The sequence below is a fragment of the Simochromis diagramma genome, unplaced genomic scaffold (assembly GCF_900408965.1).
Source record: "Simochromis diagramma unplaced genomic scaffold, fSimDia1.1 OVJJ01000501.1, whole genome shotgun sequence".
Classification (NCBI taxonomy): Eukaryota; Metazoa; Chordata; class Actinopteri; order Cichliformes; family Cichlidae; genus Simochromis; species Simochromis diagramma.
The window spans coordinates 5,664,425-5,691,697 of NW_024387320.1; the positions used below are offsets into that span (position 1 = coordinate 5,664,425).

At 41.7% G+C, this 27,273-nt stretch overlaps 1 long non-coding RNA gene across 3 annotated transcripts in view; it reads left to right on the plus strand.

The window, feature by feature from the left end:
* The window catches only part of LOC120717599, a 61,205-nt gene extending 34,074 nt beyond the window's left edge, over positions 1-27,131 (plus strand). The window contains exons 5-6 of one of the 3 annotated variants that reach the window (XR_005692240.1): positions 186-13,606; positions 14,056-27,131. This is a non-coding gene — a long non-coding RNA (uncharacterized LOC120717599). Of the gene's footprint in view, positions 1-185 lie in introns of all 3 variants that reach the window. The other 2 variants (XR_005692241.1, XR_005692239.1) reach the window with 2 other exon arrangements.
* The last annotated feature ends 142 nt before the right edge of the window (positions 27,132-27,273 follow it).

Sequence of the window (27,273 nt, forward strand, 5' to 3'; positions counted from 1 at the left end):
TGCATTCTGACACATGATAAGACTCCAACCAGCCACAAGCCACGATCAGCTTGTTTTAAACCTGTAAAACCTTAAACCATTGTATTATTTTCACATTCTTAGAAAGAAACCACAAATATTGGTCTGCATTTTAGCCTGGGATCTGCAGATCTAACAACTGATATTTCAGAGTTTTATTTATACAGTGTCTGTGCAATCCTGGGGAGCTTCCCAGGATCTGACATCCTCAGCTGAGCCTGTTCAGACTGTCCTCCTGTGGGATTTTTCAAGGCTTGATACCACAGGACTATCAGGTACAATTTTCCCCATGATATGATGTTTGAAACTTTACAGGTCCATTGAAACTATATACATATATACTGAATATATGTCTCTGTGTGAGGTGGGGATAATCCCTTGATCTCCTTCAGAAGGTCCCAGCAACATGCCAATGCTGACTTTGGCTAGAAGAGCCAGGACAGCTCAGGCGCCAAGGGAGTCTCATTCCACTCATGTGGTGCCAGCACTTAAACAAACAGGGTCAGCTTTCAAAGACAAAGACTGGACATGGATCCACTGGACTCTCAGTCAAGTACTCTGATTCAGTCTATTCATAAATCTGTCAGTCTCTCTCAACACAGAGGCACATTCAAAGCAGGGGTTGAGGATGGGGTGGGCGTTTGTTTCATCTAAGCACCAGCACTGCTTGCTTTAAAGTGCCATTTGTTGTCTTTCTTGTGATTACTTTTTTTTTTGCAATGAACGTATGGAATAATAAGTGCTGCATTTGAAACATTTCGCATCTTTGAAATGAAATTATGCTTTGATATTTTCCTGGTAATTCTTTTTCCCTGCTTCTCATTTATATACATATTTTCACTCAATAACGTCGTCTCTGCTCTTACCTTGGACCTCAATTATCATCTTGAGAGTTTCTAAATCCTACATTAGACAAATGGCAATTGACTCTTTTCTGTTGCCTATAATAGAAGCAGCATTGTGAAACTGCAAATGAGATAGAGTTCAGACATTAGTATTCTGTTAATTTGACCCTAGGCGCCTCAGTGCAATCAGATCTGAAGCCAAAGCACTTAGCCTATGCTAAGGATTAATGACGGCCATCTAAAACAATTTGGGAGCCAATCAGTTGAACTGAGGAGGGTAAATCTAATATGATAATTTATCTGCATCAACGCGACTTGCCTGGCAGGGAGGAGTATGCTAATTGCGCGACCCTTACCTAGTGACTGGATGCACACAGCTGGGTGTGCTGGCTCTAGCTCTGCTATTAGGGAACTTTGAGGGACTTTGGAGTTTGCTGAAGCGAGTTCTCCTTGGAGGGTGATGGGAAGTGAACCCCGCCGCTTCACACTGAGCTCAGTCCTGCTCCCCTCAACCCCTCCATTTCAATTTCCATAATGTGCCCGCCTCCAATGACATGACAGCAAGGCGCAAATAAGTGTCTATATTGGTATCAGATAGAGATGTAGTGGATAGCAGTTTTAATATGGTTGGAAGGCCTCCCCAAGAGACCATTTTTGCCACTGCAGAACATCAGTTACACAGTTACAACAATAGTCTCTTAATTGATTCGTTTAATTAGCCAGAGATGGAGCTAGCACTACAGCTTGTCATCCTCTATCATAGGGGGTCTCCTCAGCAGCCCGCACGGTCACTCTCGTACCCCACGCCAGTCAGGCTTCTATTAAAGTGTAATTATATGTAAATGAAAACTACATAAAAACCCCTTTGCAAGTTGACCACTGAAACATTCCTTGCCCTCAGAGCCCTCCCGTTTCTTTTCATTATTTTAACTGATGAAAAGAAAGTGAAAGAGTATTTTGAAAGCGCGGCAGCCTGACGCTTTTTATAATTCACGCGGACACATTTCAAATATCTTGGCCTACTTGTGAAAGACAAGCAATTAATCAGCGCTTTTGATGGAGAGGTAACCCCAAATCAGTTCTCGGCTTTGTGCTATGGAGACGGAGCACTTGGGCGAGTTGCGGGGTGGGGGGTTAGAAGCAAGGGTGGGGATCAGGGGGCCTGTATGGGGCTGTGTAAGAGTTTCTATTTAAACTGATGCTGCTTAGCAAAAACAGCCACCATTCCAAATCCTTTGCAACCACTCCCCCGCCTCTCGCCCCGTTGTTTACCGCAGGCCCAACTTCACAAGCCTTCTTGGTATGAAGTTGGAGCCAGAGAGCTAAGAGTAGGGGAGTGATTACAACTTCCTTCGGCGTGAATGGTGCAGATGTCGGCCTGGCCTCAGTGAAGCAGAACAATGCCCTCAAAGGCGTCTGGACACAATGGGCCTTTCTCCTCTGCCGGAGATGTCTCTCTATAGCAGCTTGCAGCGCGGGGATGCTAAGCAGGTGGCACACAGAGAGACAGAGACGGCCCCGGCCCTTTCAAGTTCCCTTGGCTGAAAAGCATCAGTGGGTACATGTGTGGAGGAGTTGCCGCGGATTGCTTCTGTGGTCAGTCTGGGCATTAGCGTCTGGAGGTGTCATTTAGCAGTGGATTAGCCAGGCTGCCTGTTCACTGGGGATTTTCCCCCATTGATGGGCCACCGAGAGAAGCAAAGAATTGATGCTCGCTGGCGTCTTTTTCTCTGATCTGTCATGGCTCGGTCGAAGATTGAGCGGTCTTTTGCCCTCTATGAGGAAGTTAGAAAGTTCTGCTGCCCAACCGCCACGCCTAACTTTTCCCCACTCTCATTGCTCAGTTTTTCCTTTCTTCTATAACAATTGCTATTTGTGCCATATACTTTATAATCTATGAAAACATACCAACCAGAAGAGTATAAAATGATCTGAAATTTTAGAGAAGAGATTCACAAAGCTATATTTTGTATAATATTCAAGTGGGATTCTGTTTGATTGTGATTCCCACACTACATATTTGTGTACCAAGTGGAGGCACCCTGCTCTTATGGATTTACAGATTTAATTATGACAGCACTAGTGTCCCACCGCGTGTTTACCACAAAGAGTCTGTCTCTATGGAGCTGAATAATTTGCTCTGTACTTCCCCAGCTGCGTGGCATTACTGTGGTTTTCCTGGGCCCAGCGGAGAGCAGTGGGGACCAAATGAAGAAGAGTCACCTGGCGTCTCCTTCCAAGGTCTCACAGAGTTAACATGTAATGAATAAATTAATATTTAATGAAGTAGAGGTCCACTGTTACACTCACCCTGCACTAGTGCCATCGGGGGAAGATAGAGGTTGAAGGCACTAAATACTGCACTGGATGCCGTGAATTGACAAACAACTTCAAAAAGACAGAAAAAGTGGTGCTAAATACTTTGGGTTCTCTCCCGCTGTGCTCGTTTGAGCAGAAGTTAATGTCATCTCTACTTCTTTTTTTGTCTTATTTGTGTTTTCATCTTTTCATGTTCATGGTTCATGTTGGATCCCAGCTTTCATCACAGTGAGCTGATTAAAGAGTTGTGACTCCTGTACAGAGTCTTTTTTAAATCATTATTTTTAAAATACAGAGCAATAATTTCCATCGCTTTTTCGTTTTTGCTTTTTAAGACATCTAACAGTCTAGTAATAATTGGGGCATTCTGGAGGGCAGCTTTCATATAATAAATCTTCACTGGTTCCAGTCAGTGTGTCCTCCTTGCCCTCTCCTTACCCATACTGACCAGCCACCACTAACCACCTCAAAAACTGGTTGTGTACCAGAAGAATGTACAGTATTGCATCTGATGTATGATGGCAGCAAAAAAATATGCCTACAAAAATACCTCTCTTGTATCTTTTGTCATTGAAGATTTTAATGCGTCATTGGCACACGTGCGAGCTGAGTCCTGCTGGGCTGTTGCTAATGTCGTGGCCCCCTTGTGAGAGTACATTATCTCTGAGCCTTCCTATTATTCTAGAACCGTCTTTGACTTCTAATGTGCCTATCTACACTTCCCTGGATATCTAGCATCATTATGAAATGAACTAACAATCCATTATCCTCATTTCTTGTCATTACTACAAGAAATACTCCATAGTTTAAGTTCTCTTGTTTAGCTCTCTTAATTTTCGTGAATGACAATTTGGCACTAAAAGAAAATGTATGTGCACGAAGGCTTTCATTTGCTCCAATGTGCAATGTGGAAAACAAGCCAAAAAGCCAAGTTTTGAGAAATCACAAATGCCAAAATTGCAAATCAGTTTCCAGATAGCAAACATGTGCTTTAAAATGTGATGTTCTCAAACCTCCTCATCCAGTCAACAAAATGTAGCAGTGTAAAGGGTCTTTTATTCGTGCTGCAAATAAAAACCCTTAAAAGAAAATATGTTCCAGTACAGATATAAAATTATAAGCTCACGTTTGCAATTGGAAAAATAGTAGCAAACCAAAGACAGTTATGTCAACATAAAGGTTGGAGATTCCTTCTTACCAGCCACTTTGGCTAAAATTCTCCAGTCTGATCTGTATCACAGGTCATGCTCTAAACCAGGGATGGCAAACTCATCTTATATTGTGGGCCACATACACTCCACTTTGATCTTAAATGGGCCAGACCAATAAAACTACATGATAAATGTTATTCATTCAGTTCGTTGCACTGCCCTGTAATTATAAATGTGTTGTTAATTTACTGTGGACTCACTAATAGAGGAAAAATAAAAACAGGAACTTTCCTGCCATTTAATTGTTTGCTAGTTAATTACTTTGATGTAGTATGAAGGGCAATGGGGTGGGCAGTCTTCATCAATAGAAAAAGCTATAAAATGTATGCAAACACAGTTGAAAGTATAAAATCTATACATCCCTTCACATTTTCAAAAGCTGTCCAGTGGGCCTGATTTGAGTCTTTGTTGGCCAGGTTCTGGCTCTGGGGCCTTATGTTTGACACCCCTGCTCAACACTGTCCAACTCTTCTGTCTCAGTAACAAATCTGAGACTGACAAAATAAATGTGCCCTTGATTTCTGCTCTTGTGTTTAGTGTTCGTTGAACTGTTTTCTATGTGGTTGTGTGACAAGAACCAGAAATCGTTAAAAGCACAGTGCATTTAATGTAAGCCAGCAGTCAGACATATTGACCTCTACCCTGGATCAAATGCCACAGATAACCATCCATGGTTATCCTCACCTAGTGACTACAAACGCCTCTTCTCATAGTCGCATTCAGCAAAGGTTAATCCCTTCCTCCTTTGAGTATTTGTCAGAAAGCCCTGTGTAGTCTTAGTAAACGGTCTAATTTCTATTACAGTGGAGGAGGAAAGGCTAAGCAGGGAGAAATGTGTGCCAGTCAGGTGTGATACAGCAGGACAAGACATGAGTCAATGTTTCTTGATCAAATACTCATTGCCATTCAGATCAGGTTAATAATCCATTCCAGATCATCACAGCAAGAAACATTACTTGTCTGCTGATAATATTTTTCATGTTCACCGTCGTGCATTTAGAATAAGAGAGAGTAAGAGGGTATAAGAGAAGAATCTCATGGGGCAGGGCAGGTAGGTCAGATAACTGAGAAAGATAGCAATTATTAATACTTAAGGTTAAATAAAATAAAATAAAATTTGACTTTGACTTTGACTCCAGAATCAAGACAATTTTCCCCCACCAAGGCGAGGAATGGGACGTGGCTAGAGTGTGCAGGAGGCAGAACATATACTGATACCAGCACGCTCCCTGTGATTTCTGTGGACGATTGCCCACTCTGTATCAATCAGATATCACAATTTTTTGCTAGGGAGCTGGCAGCGAAAAGCCCGTTTAATGTCTGATTACTGGTTTGGACGTTCGCTTTCTGACATACAGCTCCACTGGGCGATGTCCAGAAAAAGAGCGGCAATGTGTGAAAACAGCTCATGGCTGAGACAGAAACACAAACAAACAAACAAACACACACACACGAACACTGCCGTAGACAAATGTAAAGATTTTCAGATAACCCCGTTACCTGGGAGAAACATTCAATGACAGAGAAAGATGATGAAAGATTGACCTCACATCCTGTTCTGCATCATATTGCCAGGACTGAGCCTCTAGTTTGGTGCCTGTAATAAACCTGATGGGGTGTGATAAGACACTATTTGCCACAGAGTTTCTCCAGAGAAGCAAGCCAAAGGAACGAAGGAATGATTTGTAAGTGCAATTAGATTCCCTGATATTGAGTGTAAAGCAAACTCTACGTCTCCACGGGAGTCAAGGGAAGCACATGTACTGTACTTCTATCTGAGATTACACAGATAATACTCGGTTAAATGCTCGGAGGTGAAAATATCTTTCTTTCTTTCTTTCTTTCCTTGCAGCATTGTCTCTCTTACACCGCAGGAGTATGACTTATTCTGTTGAAGTATGAAAAACCAAACACATGTATTTTATTGCATTATAGAGCACATTCAGTCTGCAATAAATATAACAGGTTGTTTCTAAGCCACATATTAGCCATAAAGCATCGGTAAAGATCACTTCACTTCAAGCTACTTACAATAACTTGTAAAAGTCTGAAAGCTGTCTTTTTTTCCCTTTACAGCCTAGCAGGTGCATATTCCCCCTGCCTGGGAGTACCATAAATCTTCTGTATTTACAACCACAACCATTTAAACCACAAGAAAAACAACAAAACATGCCGGTGTCCTCCGTATTTTTGGGCCATGTTTGTGCAGTGAGATCACTTACTGCTGACTGATTAATTACTCAAATGGTCCATTCTTAGGCAAGAGGCCATTGTAAGGTCATAACCTTGAGGACAGAGGAAACGGTAGCCATGAACAGGGGGCCATCCTTCTCCCGATTCTTCGGGATGACCACTCCTGCGTCACCTGTTGGCTACCTACTGTCCTCCTGCACCAACAAGAGACCAGCGAGAGGTCCCGTCCCTCACTTGCCACATGACAACTGTTCAGCCCAGGAGAACAATAAAACAGTGTCAGTTTCTGCAGGGAAATAGAGACAAAGTGAAAGAGGAAACAATTCGTCCACAACAGGACACAAGGCCATGGAGGATAACCTGCCTTCAAAGATGCTGGGGTGCCTTTTCAGAATAGTTTAGAGGTGGCGCACTTCAAAAGGCTAAGTGTAGCTCCCGTACAGAGCCGTTTTTTCCTGCTATTCTTGTGCGCTGGTTTTGGGTTGCTATAAGTAGCCTGCATCCTGTCCCTCTGTGGTCTCAGGTGGATAGGTTTTGTTTTTGTAGCTGGAGCCAGGCCTTTAATGGTTCTCTGTGCTTCCACTGCTTCTGTTGGCAGGAGTGATTGGCTTGTTAGCAATACATATATCATAGCAGAGCAGTGAAACTCATATGTAAACTCATACTAATGGTGGGAAGAATAGCTCTAATCAGGATGTTATGTTATGTTATGTTATGTTGTGTTGTGTTGTGTTGTGTTGTGTTATGTTGTGTTATGTTATGTTATGTTATGTTGTTATGTTATGTTAACGATATTGGGTCTTGAGACAACAGTTGTTGTGATTATGGCTGGTATATAAAAAGGGAAACAGTGATAACAGTGCTGTAAATTTTTAGCAGTTAGCATCCAAAATTTGACATGTAACAAGAACAAAAATGCTTTTTAAGCATGATGATCATGTGTAGTCAGTTTGACAGAGAGTCTTTGTTCAGCAAGCTCTATCTAGAGGAAGCAAACTTGTGAAAGGTTTGCATAGGAAAACCTGTAGAAGATTTAGTAATGGCTGCCTGCTGCGCGCACTCCTTTGTCTCGGGATCACAGAGGGTCAGTGATGCATTCTCCCGTGCCTCCTGTGCATTTCACAGGGCCTCCTATGGTGGAGGCCGCTGCCAGCTATAACAGGCTTCTGGCCAGTGGGGTCTGCCAGTTTCTCTGATACAATGTGCTTCACTGTGAAAAACAACCCCTAACTCTCATCTGGGAGGCCCTGTGTCCTCCCACAAAACCTTTTTTCATTTATTAATTTGGTTTTCTACTAAAATATCTTTAGGATTCAAGAAAATGGACTCAGTTTTTAATTTCTGTGAAGATATGATATTCTATGTAATCATAATATAATAATTTCGACTATAATTTTTGCTATAATCGTGCAGTACTAGTACTAAATTGTTCCGTTCCATTTCTAAAGATAAGCTATCTGATCATATAACAAACCACAATTGACCAGGTGACGCTCACTATGGTTGAAAGCCCCATACAGTCCACTTTGATCTCAGTTCACTTCAGTTTTATTTATATAGCTCCAAATCACATCAACTGTCACCTCAAGTTGTGGCCCTTTTCTGTCAGTGTCAGTGTAAAGAAGTTGAACTACACATTTAATCCCAAATCCCACATTTAAATAGATGTCTTAATATGAGAAAAAGAAGTGCAATTTAAACCTCAGATCTCACTTTTTATAAATGATAAAGAAATGAGTGTAAAAGAGTGTAAAATTCCAGATATATTCTGCAAAAATTATAAAACAAAATGATTTTGTTAACTCAAAACGATTTTAAAACATAGATACTGAAAAAACAGGAACATTTCTGTCATTTAATTGTTTTGCTATTACGTAATTACTGCCTGCTCCAGTAATTACTGATGCAGTATGAATGTAGAAGAAGCTATAAAACTTGAGGAATTACAGTTAAAAATCCAAAATTTATGCTCTCCTTCACTATTCCCAAATTCATGCAGTGGACCAGATTGGAGTTTTTGCAGGGCCAGTTCTGGCCCCCCGGGCCTTATGTTTGATGGTCCTGGTTTAAGGCTACTTGTACTTGGATAAATGGAATCCTTTAAAGTCTTTCCTGCCATTTGTTTTGTATCTTTTATTTACTTTACTTTATTTCACATACAATTGTTACCTTTAGGGTCTATCACTGAAATATAATACAGTAATGTGAGCAGTAACAGAAAATAATAGACCAAAACCATTTCCATAAAGTGGTTATTTGAGACCTTTGGGTTATTGAAGTCTTCAAATCCTTTTTGTCCTTGTGTGAGAAAGCATCTGTTCTATGCTTGTCCTAAGTGTCACTGTATCCGCCTTTATCCTCTTGAACCTCCTGGTTAAATATAGGTTTTAAGACGTGCCAATCTGCAACTTTATCGGACCCTTACCGGTCCGTCTGTCTGTCTGCCTCAGTCTCTTTTCAGAGCTTTTTGAGTCCTTTTGAAATATATTGCCCGTGTTGATCAGTGGCGGTCTGATGGTCACCTCTGCTCCTCCCACAACACTCAGAGGCACACATGGTCCATTGTTTGGCGCACCGGCCTGATTAGTGTGCACTCACCAACAGGGTTGGTAGGCAAGCCACTTAGTGGAGTAAATAACCTCTGCGGTGTAATTATGTACAGTCTGTGGTGGCCTTGTGGTCTAAACTCAAGGTAAAATAGGTCTCCATCCTCCTGGCCCACCTGCACCTTTGTTAGTCACCTAGGGAAGGCTGACTAACAAAGTGCAACGTCCTCCATGCCTGCCTCTGTCCTCCCCCCCCCCCTTTCCTTAATGGCTTTCAACTTTGTCTGGATTTCCTCTCCAAACTGTAGGTCAGCTTCCCACTTAATTACACATTCTGATGATTACAGGGTGAGAGGAAAAGTGGCAAAGTTTGCCTAACCTGTGGCGGGTCCAAACGCCGTCCCTATTTGGACTCGGACTGTTTATTTAACCATGTTACTATCTCGGGTTAAGTGCCATTGTTTCCTCGTGACCCCCGACTTCTGCTGCCTTCAATTAATCAAACTATTTATGTCTAAAGGTTGAAGTAGCTTTTTTAGCTGGAAGAGCCCATGATGTGATGAACTAGATTCTTACCTGTCACAACATAATTATTAGCAGTATAAAGCACCTTTTTTTTAACTCACTTTTTACCTTGTTGGAGCCAAGCAGCGCCAAGCCCTGAAAAAGGGAGGGGGTTGAGCAACACACCAGTAAACTCACACATGCTAACGGGTGCAATCACAGTCTCATATCCTGATTGTGCAGTTGGTAGTGTGGACAATGAGGGCAGAGAGAGCGAAATGTGCACGGCAGCTTTCCATTATGAGATAGTGTGTATTACTGTAATCCAGAGGGCCTCCTGCTCACTGTGGCGTGTGCCAGACTCCTGGGTGGGCAATCTCAGAGACAGTGGGGAGGCCCAGCTTATTTCTGGGCACATTTGGCATGGCCTACATGGCTGTTACAAGAACTAGAAGTGGAACAGAAGTCATAAAAAGACGTTTAGATATATTGGGGGAAACTTTTTAAGTGCTAGAGGTGAGGTGGAAGGTGCGCTTTGTCTACCTTTCGCTTCAGATTTTGAGTTCAGTGTGGGAAATGGGCTGCTTGTTTCACATACTAATGACACATAGTGACGTTTTGATCCTGCTGTCTAAACAATGCGGACCCATCAGAAAAGAAATATATATTTAACTTGGCCCTGCGTTTTGGACAAAAAAAAGCAGTTCAAAAGTTGTGTTTGTGTCTGAATTGAGAGTATGTACCACAAAATACGGGAACAAGATGCAGGGATATATTTGCTGCAGTGTATTTGCTCTTTGGCTCCTGTCACTTGCTTTCTTGTGGTTCAGTTGTTAGAGGCTCTCCCAGTATGAAAGCCTGAGGTGCCCTGAAGACCACTTGTTGGAAGCCCGCTGATCCTCTCGGGGTCTGAAATGTCCTGAGGTGACTCTGAAAGCCTGTCAGAGTTCTTTCATAAAGCTTAACCATGTGCTGATGCCACCGGGCTGGTCCTGGAGAACCGCACTTTGGAGGTGGTGATGATTGATCTTTCACAGGAAATGTGTCTTTATGCCTGTTAAGCTGTCAAGAATATTAGTAGATAGGTGCAATTGAAAAAAAGAAAAATTATACACAGACACACACAGCAGACACAGATAATTGCAAATGGAAAAACGTGTCTGCAAATCGTGTGGTAAGGTGCTTTAAGGCATTTTAAAAAACATAGAAGTATTATGTTTAATTTAGATGTTTTGGTAATTTTTCTCTAATGGCAAAGTTGCTACTAACTGATACTAATAATACTCTAATAACATAAAGCAACTTTTGATTTCTTAAAAATTGATTGTAAAGTCATAATCTCATTAGAACTGTACTGTACAGTATCATTAGAACAGTTCTCTGAGTCGACCAGGATACTTGATTAACAGATGATGCTTGTAAAGAATCATTATTTGAATGGATCTTTTGTCTAAAATATTACAGGTACCACATGTATGAAGGTCTAAATAGTAACTGATTTTTTTGTATATGTAAGTGTATGACTCTCACATTGGGGAGCTTTAGTGCCATGGTAACTGAAACAACAATGATGATCATCCCAAGGTCATAACCTTTGTTGACCTGAGTTCAGAGGGAGGTTGTCTGTGGTTTCCCGAGAATAATAAGTGGGAAATCTCCACTTCCCAGACCTCCCAGTAACCTTACAAAGTAAAAAGATTTACGAGGCCCGTTGAGGACTCCCCTGATTGGCTTTATGACTGGACTTCCACTCTGTTCCCTACTAATGTCATCAGGATGTCTTCAACTCTAACCCTTGACTGTAGAGAAGGGTTTGACAAAGATTTACTGGAGGATCGATCTAGTGTGTTGAGAGGTATGATTGTTGTGGGAACAGAATGAGTTAGGAATATCTGAAGTACACCGTTCACCTTTTTCTGTATGACCGTGTACGTGCTGCAGCTTCATTATGTAGTGACGCTGCTAAACTTGTAAACTGAAACACACAATACTCGCTTGGATGAACAGCTGACTTTCACACTAATAGACACATACATACTCATGGGCATGCTCTGGCACTGGTGGAGACATGCATGGGTCACCTGGCAGGTCATGCCCCCCCACTGGTCAGGCTTGCTGAAAGACTGCATTGATTATGTGCTTCTCTGCAAGCATGCGATCAAGCATGTGCATTTTGAACATGTGGACACGTGTTCGAAGATTTTTGTCTGTGTTTGCGGCGAGCTTTTGTAAACTGGCGTGTCCATAGACCAAAGTCGTGCCAGTATCTTTAGGACGTTTGGCAGGATCGTGTCGTCATCCAGCATGTTCTCATTCAACGGTACCAATGTACTGACAGCAGCAATACTGGATGCTGAAAGCTAAGTGTCGGGTTTGACAGCATCTCCATAAGGAGTCAGCACATGTGGCAGTGATGCAAAGAACAAATTTGTCAACCAGGAGACAGTTAGAAAACTAGACGTTTTTTGTGGTTTTCACTTGCACTCACAATTTAGTTGGGGAAACTCTTGGTTAGCATGTGCTCCTTAAAAACATCACCCTTGCGCATTATGCACCAATATGCTCTTTTCCAACTCCATAGAAGTACTTCTGCATGAGTCACAGTCAGAGTAAATCTTATTTATCTTATCTTTTACTGGTCCTGTACTGATCTTATACTTATGCAGATAAGGCCACATTCTTCTGATTGGTTGCCTGTGGAAAAAAGATTTTAACAGCAGGTGGGTGGGGCATCTATGCTTATAGCAACACCTGTGTGTCTGAGATGAACACATTAAGAATATCTGCTCTTTTAGATATCACACTAAACTAACAGAAGAAAAAAACTGGATAACTAGCACACAGAATGCTTAACATAATATCTTACTTACTTGCAAAATGACATGTTTAATGCTAACAAAAAAAGAAAAAATAGAAAACAGAAAAAATACCAAAACACATTTTTATTTTATTTATTTTTGCTTGAGATGGCAGATTATTATTTACTTGCATTGCGGAGCAGAAAATTCATTTTAGTAAGTGAATTTTCATCTGCCCTCTATGAGCTTGATGCTCTGGGGTTTTAAAAAGTGTTGAGCTGGGTGACATTATTCCTCAAACCAACTGTCCCACGAGGCAGGATAGGTTTGATCTTCAGTGATGTGAAACAATGTAACTCTTTTTTGCTGTTAACTTTATCACAGACTTACAGTTAGAATGAGGAGTACCTTCACCGGAGTACCTTTAACCTCACTTTAGAAATAATTAGAACAGACAAAGGGCCTTCTCATGTTTCATGTTATCTATCAAAACTTGTTCTGGAAAATGTTACAAAACCATAATGAGGTGACAGCTATCTGACCCCCGGCATGCACATGTAATCTGCAGCCTAGTGTGAGGAAATAAACAGTATGCACTTTTGAACTAAGTATGTCAAAGAAAGACCAAGACAACATATTTGCCAGTGAGTCTCATTAATAGTCTTGTCATGCTTGGAATACAAATTAGGAACATGTCTGCTTTAAATTGCAACATGGAATGCAAAATTTTGCTTTGATTTGTTTTGCGCCGGAGTTGTCACCTCATTGTTTTTTAAACATGCAAGTGAGAAAAAATGGAGGAAAAGGAGGAAAAAGCCCCCAAATTCACAATGTTACAATTAAGCAATAGGTGTTGGACACACCACAGAAGTATAATTGAATGTTCTCTGTGTTGTGACTGTCTTTCAGATCTCACCTTTTGTGCTTCTTATCTCATCTGCTTCTTATCAGCAAAAGAGCTTTATGCAGGCCACAAGTGACCCACGAGCACTTTAAATGAATACAGTGTGCTAATAGCTGAGCGAAGACACCCTGGGAGCAGGCATGAAATATGTGCAAGGACCCGTGACCACTGAGATAATAGCCCCTGCCCAGACCACGGATTCTCTGTCCACTCTCTCCTCCGCTGCGCTCCACCCAAGGTTTGGAGTGGCTCATATCCAGGACAGATGGTAAGTTGAGGCCCTTGTATCTCATGACAGTGCAGGGGGTAGGACAAAGCCTCATGGGTGAGATGGGGATGAACAAAATTTCCCATCCAGCCAGTTTCTTGAGATTTTTTGCTTTTGTTTTTTCTATCATGTAGATCCTGTGGATCGGGAAAATAAAAGTGTACAGTGAATGCTTAAATGTGTATACTTTGTATCTCAATTTATTCATCTACTGCAGTTTAATGTATGCACAAGAGGACAAAAGAGTTTACATTGCTTCTGTACTCTAGAATAGAAAGGTCTGTTGTGCTCACAGTATGGTTTTATTTACAGCACAAGAAACACAACCTATACAGGTTTCATAGTCAAGGGCACTAAATACTAGCTGCAGTAGCAAAGTGTTGGCTATTTCCTAGCAGGGAGTTTTGTGTGTAGGAGCTTTTTGTGTTCATGTGTTGAACCACATCCAGGGCCGAAAGAAGAGAAGATGGGGCCAGCTCTAATTAAAGCCAAAGGAAGAGTGTCATCTGCTGTGAACTCGCAACTAGGGGCCACAGCAAATCAATGGACGGCCAACACTGTCATCACCATCAACAGCTCCCGATCAGAGCAATTGGAGGGGAACAAAAAGGAATGAAAAAGACTCTACCAGGAAGCTTCTACCACCTGTGCAGAGCAGGAGAGAGAAGGGAAGAGAGAGAAGGCGAGAGAAACGCAGGGAGGGAGAAACGAGAGACAGACAGAGAGAACAAGATTGTGACTCTGTGGTTTCAGCTATTGTAAAAACGCCAGAGACTTGTCGTTTCTTTGTTTAGGCCAAGCAATTTTGTCATCATCACCAAGAGCATCTATTTTGATAAACAAAGTTGCAATTTTATGAAGATTGGCTGCGAACAGAATGATCTTATGACCTGTGTAAAAAAAATATAGATTTTTTTTTTTTCCACCAGTGGATCAAACTGCTGCATATACTGACTGCCAATGCTACATGTTCCTGGCAATATAAAAAGTGTTCCTAGAAGAGATTTAGGCTATTGAACCCCGTAAGTGGCATCAGTGCTCTCCTGTCTCTGTGAACTGTGCCTCCCGGCCAGCAAGCCGAGGGGAACGCTGGATCGGATTCTTACGCAAACACAGGCACATAAATGGCATGTTCTCATGGCATTACCATTCCAAAATGTTTTTCAAGACGACTGTGAATGCAACTATTTTGGTCTCGCAGCCCGCACTCTTGGATAACTTCCTTTGAATAAATGAATTCTGACAAGGGGAATCTGCATACAAAAACACAGCAGGTTTGGAGGCGGCGGCTGGTCCGCTGGTGAGGGCCTCTGAAGCGCTTTCTGAATCTCTTCATTCATTCCCTGTTCCTTATGGACTCACGGCCCTTTAAATGGCTGCCTCTGTTTATTCCCTGTTAGCACTGGCGGTCAGGGAGGCGGCGAGGCATGCAGCCACACATTAAAACCTCTGTGCTTGCGGTTGGCACCTGCACATCTTTTTTACCTGCTGAATGTCAGGTAGACTCTTTGGAAATTCTTGAATTTTGAAGATGTTTGGAAAAGCCTGTGGAATTATTATCTGCATGACAAAACCTGACTTTCTCAAGCCGACTTTGAAAGGGAAAAAGGATGCTTCAAGCTCCGTAGCAGCAGCATAATATAAATCCTTCCTATTACTTTCCTATTACCCTTAAATATGCAGTTGATTTAACAACTTCACGGGTTATTAGCTATTTATAATATATGGAAATAAAAGCTATTTTATGTGCTGCATAATGGCACAGTGACACAATTATTATGAATATTAGAAAACAGTATTTCTGTTATCCTCCTTAAAATCTCTTATTAAGCGCCTGACTTGTCATGTCAAAGACTTAATAGCTCTGTGTGTTCAATATTTGAAAATATGCTTTAATAAAATCAATAAAGCCATAGTCAATATTATTGTACCATAAAAGTTGCTATATCAATTAAATCCTCCCCCCCAAATATGTGGACCTGCATATCACCTATTTTGTGTCATTCTGCCTAAACCTTTCACCGGGTTGGGCTATTGGCACTCCACTCACCAGTCCATGTGGCGTGGGTAGGCATATAGAGCAGACTTTCAAAGCAGTGCCATCTCCATATGTTCGCCACGATAATCTTTTATCTGCCATCCCGCACTCTGGTTCACTCCCTTTCCTCGCCCGTGGCAACAATTTTATTTCTGCATCAATTAGCACAGTGATTAATGCAACAAGCAAACAGTTTAGAGGTAATGGCACACAATTAACATCTTTCCCCATCATAAAGGATACGCTAAACACTCACACCGCCGCTTTCTCTGTTTGGAATAGAGATGTGTTTAGTCCCTAATTCATATGCTCTCGGATAGAAGTGGTGTGAGCCTGGCTTTGTGCTATGCCATCACCACATTAATCTAATTATAGGTAGCTGAAAATGAGTCTTGCAAATCAGGATTGTGTGTGTGTGTGTGTGTGTGTGTGTGTGTGTGTGTGTGTGTGTGTGTGTGTGTGTGTGTGAGACAACCTTACTCTCCATTCCCACCCCCAACACTTGCGCACGCTCACACACACACACACTTACATTGTCCCCTAAATGAGAGAGTGAATAAGAATGCCTTCGCTTTTCAATGCACCGCCACCATGCGAGCGCCAACCCACTCTTCAAATGCCAATATAGCCACTGAAAGGCACCATTCACTCGCTTTGTGTCCAAACTTGTTGCCGACTTACTTTTTAGCAGCAACCCCCGTTCCCTTTCTCTTTTTACTGTTTTCTAATTACAAACCAATTGGCACTGGGAGGGTGTGCATGGGTAAATAGAGCTGTAGGGGCCTGTCATGTGTGTAGTAGTGGAGAGAGGTCCTCGCAGCGCTGAGGGATGAGATGATTTGTTGTGATTGACAGCTACCTTGAGACTGGCCTGATGGAGTTGTCAAAGCTGTATGCTAACAGACTGTTTCCTTACCACTGCAGATGTACTCTGCTCCGCTGTACTGCACACACACGTGCACATGCACATGCACGGCATTTTCCAGCATCAGGCATATCATGGGAACTCAAATATTTATTAGGAGAACGGTTTCTTAAATGCAACGTGAGAAGAGCCATTCTGCTTTTTGGGCTCGTTCTGGTATAAATAAGCTTTTTGTACTGACAGCTTCACACTGCCACCTCTTCCATATCACAGCCTTGTTTTTTCTGCAAAGCCAAGACAGAGCTGTATTTGAGGGTGCCGTCTTGGGCTAACACCGGGTGTGTGAATACAATGGCAATCCTACATCTGGGAACTCAGTGGGAAAACTATCCCATTTCTCACTTGTGCTGTTAGACGAGAGTGTTCATTTTTACAAGGTGGATAGTGTTACTACAAAATGAAGTTGTGCAAAATTCCCTGTGAAAATCTGGTTATGAGCATTAGCAGTGATTTTGACTGATACTATTCATCACATGGGTCCACTGAGAGTCAGCGGAGCAAGTTTGTTTATGGTGGGCTGGATCCCTTCCCACCTTTGGTAAATGCAAGTGGAGAGGCAGAAAACTGAGACATCTTTTTTTGTACTTTAATAAAGAGAATTAACGTACAAAAAGGCATCGAACCTCTTTGTTCTTTATGCAAATTAATGTTATGTTGACTTCTTTTTTCAGGAGAGTGAAGCTTGGCTTGTCATGTTGTTAGAATTTAGGCATTGTAAAATAATGCGTGTGAGCTTTAATGGCAAAGATGTGTCAGTGGCTCTCGTTCTGTAAACGGGGCTCAGCTTTAGCGGGGTATAGAATGACCAGCCTCACTCTGCACCATGTCACCGGATTTCTCCTTTGGCCCCAAGTCTCTTTTCCTTTTCTCCCTCTTTTCCCTCTTGCCTCGTTCTCCTTGCAGTTATTCATCTCGGGAACAAAGGCTAAGTGTTTAGCTGCGAGCCAGATCAAGGGCCTGCTTCTTCCTCCCAGGAAAAGGTATAATAACAAACATGGCCGACGCTGAAATCAGCCATACCTTCTGTTGCCTCCAGACTCCCACATCTGTGCCGCACCTCTCTCTGTCTCCCACACAGCTGCTGCCGAAGCTGTGGAGGCTTCAGCCCAGTGCCTCCAGGCTCCCATTGCCTGGGAGTCCCCTGGGACGCTGCTGACTGGCACCCAGACTGCCAACCAAATGATGGATCCTACCAGGAGAATCAGACTTGACAGGGGGAGGTGAGGCTGCAGGAGCGGCCACCACTGAACCTGAGGACGAGGGGCAAATGCGGTCAGCTGCCTCCGCTCCCGTTTGTGTTTGAGTGTTTACATGCAGATATGTTAATGTCTGTGTAAACACATGCCGTTGAATGGCCATGTCTGTGGGTGGTTATCTTGGCACATGTAGTCAAGTCTTTTCCTTTTTTTTTTCTTTTTTTTTTTAGTTTTTTCGCTCCAGTCACAGTCTCCATCTGGACCCAAAGTATTTCATTAGCTGTACGATGTTCCATTTTACTTTGAAAGCTGACAAAATATCCGCAGTGTTTGACTCTTAATGCTTATCACGTATGTTTTTGGACCTTCTCTAAGCTGACAGGTGTCACATGACAAATGCTGAGGGCAAGCATGCAAAAAAAAGTGATGAGAGTACAGAATTAGTAGAGATTTTTAATTTAATTCGTTTATTTTAGGGACTTATCATCTTCTCAAATAAGTGGTAACAGGTGAGTGAATCTTTAAGTCTCAGTTATTCCAAAAAATCAATGCAAGCAATGGAAAGATAGAGAAAAAAAATGTTGTAAAACCTTTTACTGGGCTCAGCATATTGTTTTGTCATTTCTGGCATGACCAGTTTGATCTTGTGATACCAGCTGGATGAAAGCTTCATTCTTGCCCTGCGGCATCCTGCTGTGCCATTGCTTCAACCAGACACTGTGATGTTAAGTGACTGCTGTAATTGTTCTGCTTGTAGCTCTTACTCTTCAGCCATCCAACTGGCTCCTACCTCCTGGTTGTGCCACATTGCCCTCATGGGCTGTCTTGGCATGGACCCACATCACTCCCCCACCCCACCCCAACCCACCACCAACCACCCCCAGCGCAAAGACTAAATAGAACTGCGCAGTTTGATATGCTGATGTGAAATGTCTTTACAGAAAATACAGATTTATTAATTATTATAACTCTGTGCTGCTTAGAGTTGGGTTCACTGTGCCCTCACTCCTCAGAAAATCATCTTTACAAAGTCTCTTTTGGATATGGTGTTGCCGATCCTTCTTTTTTCATTCTATTTATTTATTTATTTATTTATTTATTTATTTATTTATTTATTTTATTGAACAGAAATCTGTCAAAACTCTAAACCGGAGTATATTCTAAACCACAGACCTGGATAAAAAGACGAGAGTTTTTACATGTTTATCATGTTCGGTGAGGATGAACAGATCCTACTGCTGTCTGAGTGTTTGGTAGCAGGCAGCGATTTCTCCATCGTCATCTCTCTGAGAGATTATGTATGCACTCAAATACTCTTGTTGCCTCATTTACCCTTGCTGAGTATGCCAGCAACCCCCCGCTCCTCACCCACCCCCACACACACACACCCTACCCTTACTCCCACCTCACTACACACAAACACACACAAGAAAACAAACAGAGGAGAGGGGTATAAAACACAAGGGGTGGGTTGCTTACTGTACTATGCATCAAATATTAAATTGTTTACTATGGCAAATAGACTCATCTTAGCGCAGTCTGTTTGAAGTGACAGTCAGTGCTGCGAGGAGTGGGTAATGTGGATCAGCCCTTGTCATATAGTGGGGACCGACTACTGTAACTGAGAGGCTCATTTACCATTCACTCAGTTGTGTCTCTTTTTCACAAACGCTTGCTGGAAAGGCACCCACTCTGCATTAGTCAGGGCTGACTCTGATTTCTTTTGCTTTTGGGTGTTAATGTTGGAACCCCGTAGTGGTCTCCGTCCGTTAGGCTTACGTAACAAACGTCATACAGTGAAGAGAAGGAGGAGGAGAGGAAGAAGAAGCAAAACAGCGAGGAATAGTGAAGAATAGTAAACTGATCTTCAGAGCTAAAAATGTAAGGGGGGGGGAGCTGCAGCTACCACACCGATCATCCAATCACCAATCCATCTCCTTTTACCTACAGGCTGTGAATATACAGTGAATATACGCGCGCACACACACACACACAGGCGTGCATGCATGCGCGCATGTATATACAGCACACACTCAAAGCCAACCATAGGGATTTGTCTGTCTGGCTTTTATCTTGCCTAACCACCAGTAGTCAAGTCAGGAACCCGGTGAATAATTCACTATATTTACCTGCTCCTCTCTTCAAGACTTATAATGTTTGTATTGCAGTGCAAGTAAATTAATAAATAAATTAATGAAGCACTAGGTGAACATGTGAATGCATAAAAGAAAGCTAAAGGAGTATAGGGAGGCAAGGTCTCAGCCAGAGGTATGTTGCCATCTTCTGGTTCTGGAGTCAAATTTCAGGGAAGACAGTCATTTTCCTTCCTGAGACCCTTAAGTGCTTCATCTTATATTTGTGGCTTAAATGTAAGAGATGTGTATATTCTTTTTATTTTCCTCATTTGACATTGAAAATGTTGTTGCAAATTAGTCAGCAATCACCACTCTGCCCCGGTTAACTCAACCAAAATAAGTTCACCTCTACGAGTTTCATTAAAAGCGTGTCAAAATGTTCCAGTAAATCACAAATACATGTATTCTTCTTTGAATACCCACTCTGACGGGACGCTGTATTTGACGCGTTTTCACGAGTTGTTGCCAGAATTCAGGTGCCTTTCTTGTTCATCTAATTTGCATGTATGATTATCCACATATGCCCTCCTGTTCCACGACTGCTTCGTATATGATCTATGCTGTGGCAGGGTGTTAATTGGCTTGGCCCTGCAGTGTGTGCGTGCATTGGTGTGTGTATGTGTGCGCTTCTGCTCCTCTTCGCAAATGTTTGCGTATGTATATGTCAGCACGCTGACAGTATGAGCAGTGTCGGAGCCTCTCTCCGTGGCCCGGCACATGTGGCTCTCCTCCAGTCTGAGTGGCTCCTTCCTCTGTTGCTAACATGCGCGCTGTGCCTCCCCTTCCCTGTCCAGCCCTGCTTGGCTCTGTGAGGCCCTGTCTGCCCGCCGTACACAGGGCCTCACCAAGCTTAAGAGGGTGTGCTAAATTATAAAACACTTAAATAATTCTGTACTTTAAACTTATTTGCTTAGAGCAGAGCTGTTATGGGGAAATTCTAATATTATGCTATTTATTTACAAAATTCAGTAATCCAAACTAATGATTTCAAACACACTGAAATTAAAAAGCCGGCAGTTATCCGTTGCTGCACATTTTTAACAGATAATTTTCCTCGTATTTGCCATGTATGTCCTTATCAGAATAAAATACTAATTAATTAGTGGTGAATTTAAGCTTCCCTCCAGCTCTCTGTTTCAGAAGTATTTGGAGACACTGACACTTACATTGTGATAATCGTTTAAGTCTCAGCTGAATTCTGAAAACAAGCATTAATCCCTGCACAGCTTAATAGAAAATTTTTACTCTACATGAGCGTCATTGTTTCCCAGACTTTCCCAGCCAACTCCTGCGGTATTTGCATTCGTTCCATTGTTCTTGTACGAGGACGCCTCGTGGGATTAACTGTGTGCCTTCCTCCTTGGTGACTGGCAATTTCACCAGTCCTGTTTCCTCATGTCGCAAGTGACGTGTCCATGCCGAGCACCTGAGTGTGTGCCTGAATATTTAGCCCCAAGTGTTTCATGGAAATGTGTCTCAGTGCTCTAATGCAGTACATGGACCAGAGACATGAGAGTTACTGTTTCCTTCTGTGTCCAAAGCATTTGTCTGACTTTACTTTTGTTGCTTTTCTGTCCATTGTGTGGAGTTTTCGGTGGGGTCAGCGTGGGGTGCCGAATGAGCGGGATGCCACGCTGTGTGGGCACATGCCCCAGAAAGTGCCAGAGGACAATCAACATTTCCGCGAAACACACACACGCACACACACACGCACACACACACACACACACACACACACACACACACACACACACACACACACACACACACACACAATCTATTGCCCTCTCTGTCTGTCTCTCTTTTTTTTTTCTCCCGTCTTTTCCCAGTATCCCTCCTTGCTCCTTTTTGCCTGCGGCAAGACAGCTGTGTCCATCAGGCCATGATGCCCGTGACATGGGTCACACGCTAAGAACCTACTAAGATCATGGCAGCAAAGCAGCTCTTCTAGCTGTTTGTGCAGTGAGGAGATGTGCAGAGGCTCCCTCATGAACACCCCCCCACCCTCCATCCCACACAGAAAATCTGCTTCTTTCAGTGATTTTAAGAAAATATATAAAAAAAAATGCTCATTATCACATCTGCAGTTGTTATTTTTTCACATGTAAATAGAGCTCTGCATTCTGCATATTCAGACTGAGAATAAACACATGCATATCCTGTGCTTTAACAAAACTCCTGTAAAAGCAATTGTGTGCTACAAAGAAACAACAAATTGCTGCTTTGTTGTGAGATTGTGAACAGTGTGTTACTTTAAAAAAAAAGAAAAGAAAAAAGAAATGACTGTGAAAAAACATTTACACAGAAAATAAAATGCAAATTGTGAGTAAATAAACAAATAACTCAACACAACGACTGAAGAAAGATTTCTGTTCATTTTCAGTACACAGGCCTTGCTTCACTCATTACTGACAAATGCTCCATTATGGTGCTGCCAGCATTGTAAGTATCGACTTTTTGTTATAGCTTTTATATATAATTGTTTAGGTCCAATTAAAAAATACAAAAGCATTAATACAGGAATAAATTAAAATAATACAGAACTTTAAGTAATAAATTTAATTTTAAAATGTAGTTTAAAAAAATCCAACAGAAAAATGTAATATCAAGTTGAAAAAGCTATAGAAATGTAACAGGCAAACATCATTCACTTAAGATTTCAAGAAAATGCAATTGGTATGTTTTCAATGAAATTGATACAGGTAAATATCCACTGTGAGATCTGGAACTTTACATAACTCCTTGAATCTGGTTTCACTGTATTCATTTCCAACCTTTTATTTGTTTGTGAACTTTCATTCAAAGTCTAAGTGTGTAAGTTGGTGTCCTTGCATTTACACTAGTTTCTGTCTCAAGTGATACTTAGAAACAAATTAACATTTTGTTTCGTTGTTGTCCCACTGAAGGTTTTTTTTTTTAACATTAAAACATTAAAATTACAATTATCCATTACCCCGGGCCATGTGGAGTTTTATTTACAGTAAAAATATTGTCACATATTGCCACAGCTGCTCCAATTCACCTAATGTCGAGCTTTAAGGAGCAGCTAAAAGCTTTGTTCCAACAGCTCTGTTACTTTGATGTCAGGGAACTGGATATCCCCCCAGATCTGGAACACAGTCCCTGAATAAACACTGTGGTCTTGAGGTTAACTTGCAGAGCACTATATAGCCTGAATACTGAAATCCATACCGCTTGAATGACGGTGCCTCCCTCACTCTTCTCCCCACCTCTCCCTTCATTCATTCACTGCTTTCTTTCTGTCCCTGTATCGAGCAGCTCGTGTAAGTTGTGTAGTGCGGCAGCATGTGCTGTCTCTCGGGCTTTCTCTGTCTTTCCCTCTTGTCCTCCCTCTATGTCCCGTTTCACTCACAGAGGTTCATTTGAACAGAGGATCTGTGCTCTTTTTGACCTGTGCTTGTCAGTGTTAATTGTATGAGTTTAATTACAAAAACACATTTAGCACATTGAAAGGGGCTTTAAGTTAAGTCCTTCCTCTTCAGACCAAACCTCCAGGATTTAGATGTGGCTGGGCTGTATCAGCTATCTGAGTCAGATTAGATGTTGTCTCTTATCTTTTGAGCTGCCTTTTTATTCGGCTGTCTGTCTGAGGCTTTTGCAGGCTGCTTAGATGCTTCTTAGCACTGCACTTCGATTTGTACGAGTCCACTCATTGCTTCCTTCAGCAGCGAGTTCTTTTTTTTTTTTTTTTTTTTGCTGGTTTACTTATTAAATCAAATCTAAACAAAAGAGAACACAACCCAATATGTTTTTAAAGAGGTATAATTTATTATAATGTGTATATTTTGTATTAAAAATCTGAAAAAGGACAATTATTTAAAGTAATTGTATAAAATTAATTTGGACAAATACAGCAACAAGTTTGACTATTTTATGTGAGTGTTTGTGCATGGATTGTTGGTCTTGAGCTCTTTTTTCCTGTTGCAGATCATTGCATTTGCAGGGATTTAATTAAATATCCAAAAATGTCAATCTAAACCAAAGTTAGAAATGCACAAAATCACTAATATTTAAAGGCTTACATAAAAGATTTTAAAAGTTTGATTTGATTAAATTCTGTGCTGTAAAAATGGGTTCAGTTTGTGAAAACTGCATAATGACATAATTCTGCAGCAGAGACTTATCCAGACTTAATTCCAGCCCATTGTGAAGGAGCCAGTGAAGCTCTGTTTAATCACAAGGATTTGTCATGTGATTGACGGACTGTTGACAGCAGTATTGGGGCAGTATTTAGCAAGGTCTCAGGACCCCCGTGGCTAAAGTGAATTTTATGGAGACGCTGGTGGGTCGCTGGCATAACAAGAAGTCAGGCAGTTTTTAAAGTTGATGCAAATGAAGGTATTTCATGTTGACATCTCACCGTCTGGGGTGTGATAGTTGATCACTTTGTGCATGGTGGGAAAACAAAAGTGCATGCGAGGCCAACCCCACAGCATAGTCATTGTGAGTGTGTGTGTGCTTTGTGTGGGCGTGCGTGTGTGTGTGCAGTTACACCCACCACTGTCCCTCTCTGTGTCTGCAAGCAGAGTAGAGTGCATTAACAGACCTGATTTACAATGTATGGACTCTGCGGACTGGAACGTTTGTAGTTACCAGATATTTGAGCGCCTGGTTTAAATTGCTTGGATTGAAAACAGGACGAGAGGCTAACAGTCATTTTGTGTGTTTCACATTATAAGTTTAAAAATTAAACATTCAAAAACACCTTGTTTCTGTTAGTTGTGTCAAATAATAAAAACAAATGTATTATACAATTTAACTATAATTAGTATAGTCTCAATTTTTAAATACGCTCAACTTTAAATTTTATTTTTAATATGTTGTCATTTCTTTATAACTTTTTCCCTTTTTTCAATTGGCAGATTTTGATTACATCTTTTATTTGTGTGATAATAATATGAAATTAATGCAGTTCCTATATTTGAGAAAACCTTTTTCAGCTATTTTTTTCTGGGGAAAATGCTATTGCATAAATTACAACAGAGACATCAAAAGTTAATTTAAGCTTCAATATCAACAAATTATTTAGTCACATAATGTGTTTAGGAACAGAGTCTCTCAGATGATATTACACTTTATCCCTTTTCTACAGGGCTGATCCTTCTGGTACTGAATTTTCTATATCAGCAAAGCAATCTGTAATTCATAAAAGATTTTAAATCTTCATTCATGACATGTATTACACATTTATGTTAGTAATGGGCCATGCGCTTCCCCTCCACTTACAGACATTAAAACTATTATTTAGACATGTAGCCTCCTTTGATTCTTTATCTGTGACCCCCAATCAGGCATGTATTCTTCCCCTCAGAAGTACACGATGAGCAATATCCCATAAAGAAGGTTTTTTCACTTTTTTCTCTCGGGTCCTGAGGTCGGGGTTTTGTGGGCAGCACTGCCTCTAGGTGTAACACCGAGAACTACAGTCCTGTCAGAATTTGTAATAAATCTTAAGATCCTTTCTGTGAAACTGATGAAGTCTTTAAAAAAAAAAAATTAAATAATATATGTAATATGTTTATATTCACAGACCTGCTTATTGATGAAGCATCATTTTCTTGTCATTTAACTGTATTTCCATTTGTCCAAGTATGAGATAGGAATCCTTCTAAGCCATAAATGAAAAAATATCACAAAAAGCATAAGTCTTGACTTGCATAAGTGATTTCAAATTTGTCTCTTTCCAATGAAAGGATAAAAATGAGAATGAATGAATTGCGTCTCTGAGGTTTAATTGCTTTTTCATGATCCAGCAATCCTGCAGGAAAATGCAGCGTAAAAAAGCCCAATTAGAGTCTTTTCACTTTGTGCTGCAGACAGCAGGGTTCAGGCTGATTGTCTTTCTCTGCTAGTTGCTCTGCTCCAGAAGGTGATACTGGGTTGGACCCCTGTTACCCTCCGAGCCTTCTGTTAAATTTGGCAGAAAAAACACCGGGGCTCAAGGAAGAACAAAGGCGTGCTGGTTTCGCCATAGAACCAGAAAAAGAATCCCTAAAGAATGGATTAATTCGGTCTAATCGAGGAGACCCATTCCATGGTCACTCTAGCAATGAGAGCTATTGGAGCAAGCAGGAACCGGCTCTCCTCCTTATTTAATAGCCTAAAATGGCTCAAAAGTTCTTTTCCGTGCAACCTCTATACAGCAGATGCTCTGCATTAATTGGTCTATGAAGGCCTGACCCGGGGTTCTGTGCAAAGGGTTTAGGAAGCAAATTTATTATTTGCTATAACCTGGCGTGCATGATGTGCGCTCACGAGGGTTGTGTTTTAAAATACAGTGTGATACAGTCCTTAATGTTCAGCGTGCTTCGGGGGAGCTGATGTTTGGGAGGTAATGTTTTAACAGCAGGTAAGTCCTAAACACCATTCATCAGTGGCCTGCTCTCTCCCCTCATCCGGCCACAGCCATGACTGATGGGCCTGTCTTTTGTATGAATGTTTAGCACAGTGGCGAGCCATATGCCACTGGCACCAACTCCTGCCCACCAACTCTTACTGTAGAGAAGAAGGAGAGAAAGAAAGTAGTGGGAACGACAGGAGAGAAGAAATACTGGAGCCAAAAACTCGCAAAACACACACAAGTCTTTTTCCCCTAAAGAGTTACTTTACTCATATGAGCCATACTTTTTATACAGATAAATAAAGCGATGAGAAATCCTCTCAGTTACTTAAACACCCTCGTGCAACACGAGTGCTTATTTATTTACATATAGTCGTCTACCTAGAGACAGTACCTTGTGGTAGTATTGGAGATTTTAATAAGAGCGGTGGTGGTGGGGAGGTTAGAGGGGAGGTGGTGCTGATCCATCTGTCCCAAGCAGCCTCTCTCCCGGTGCTGCTGCCGCCCCCTCGTGAGAGTAGCACAGCTGTTACTGGAAAGCCCTACTGTCCAGAAAAAGGGGCCCACACTCCTCCCCTCCATCCTGCATCCCTCTGTCTCTCCAGCCCTCCACCTCTCCGCCCAAACACCCCTGCAAGAGGATGAAACGAACCAGCAACCCCAGCCACTGTGCAGTCAGCCTGTGCGTCTGCAATTTCAAACCTCTTTAGATCATTTTTCATGCTCACCAGAAATGAATAATGCACACATTAACTGGTGCCAGTTAATAAATTTCCGTCTCACTGCACTATATTTTTCAATAAGGGTCTGGCTGCTTCGTTTTGTTTTGCAAAACAGTCTCATAGGGCTCCCGCTGCAAATTATCCCAGTCCTCCCCCAACCCACCCACCCACCCACCAATTCATACACAGCCAGAGAGACTTTCCTTGCTTAGAAAAAAAGTGATAAAATAATTGTAAGCTGGTATATTGACCATTTTGTTTAATCCGTGATCATTCATAGCGCTTTTCTC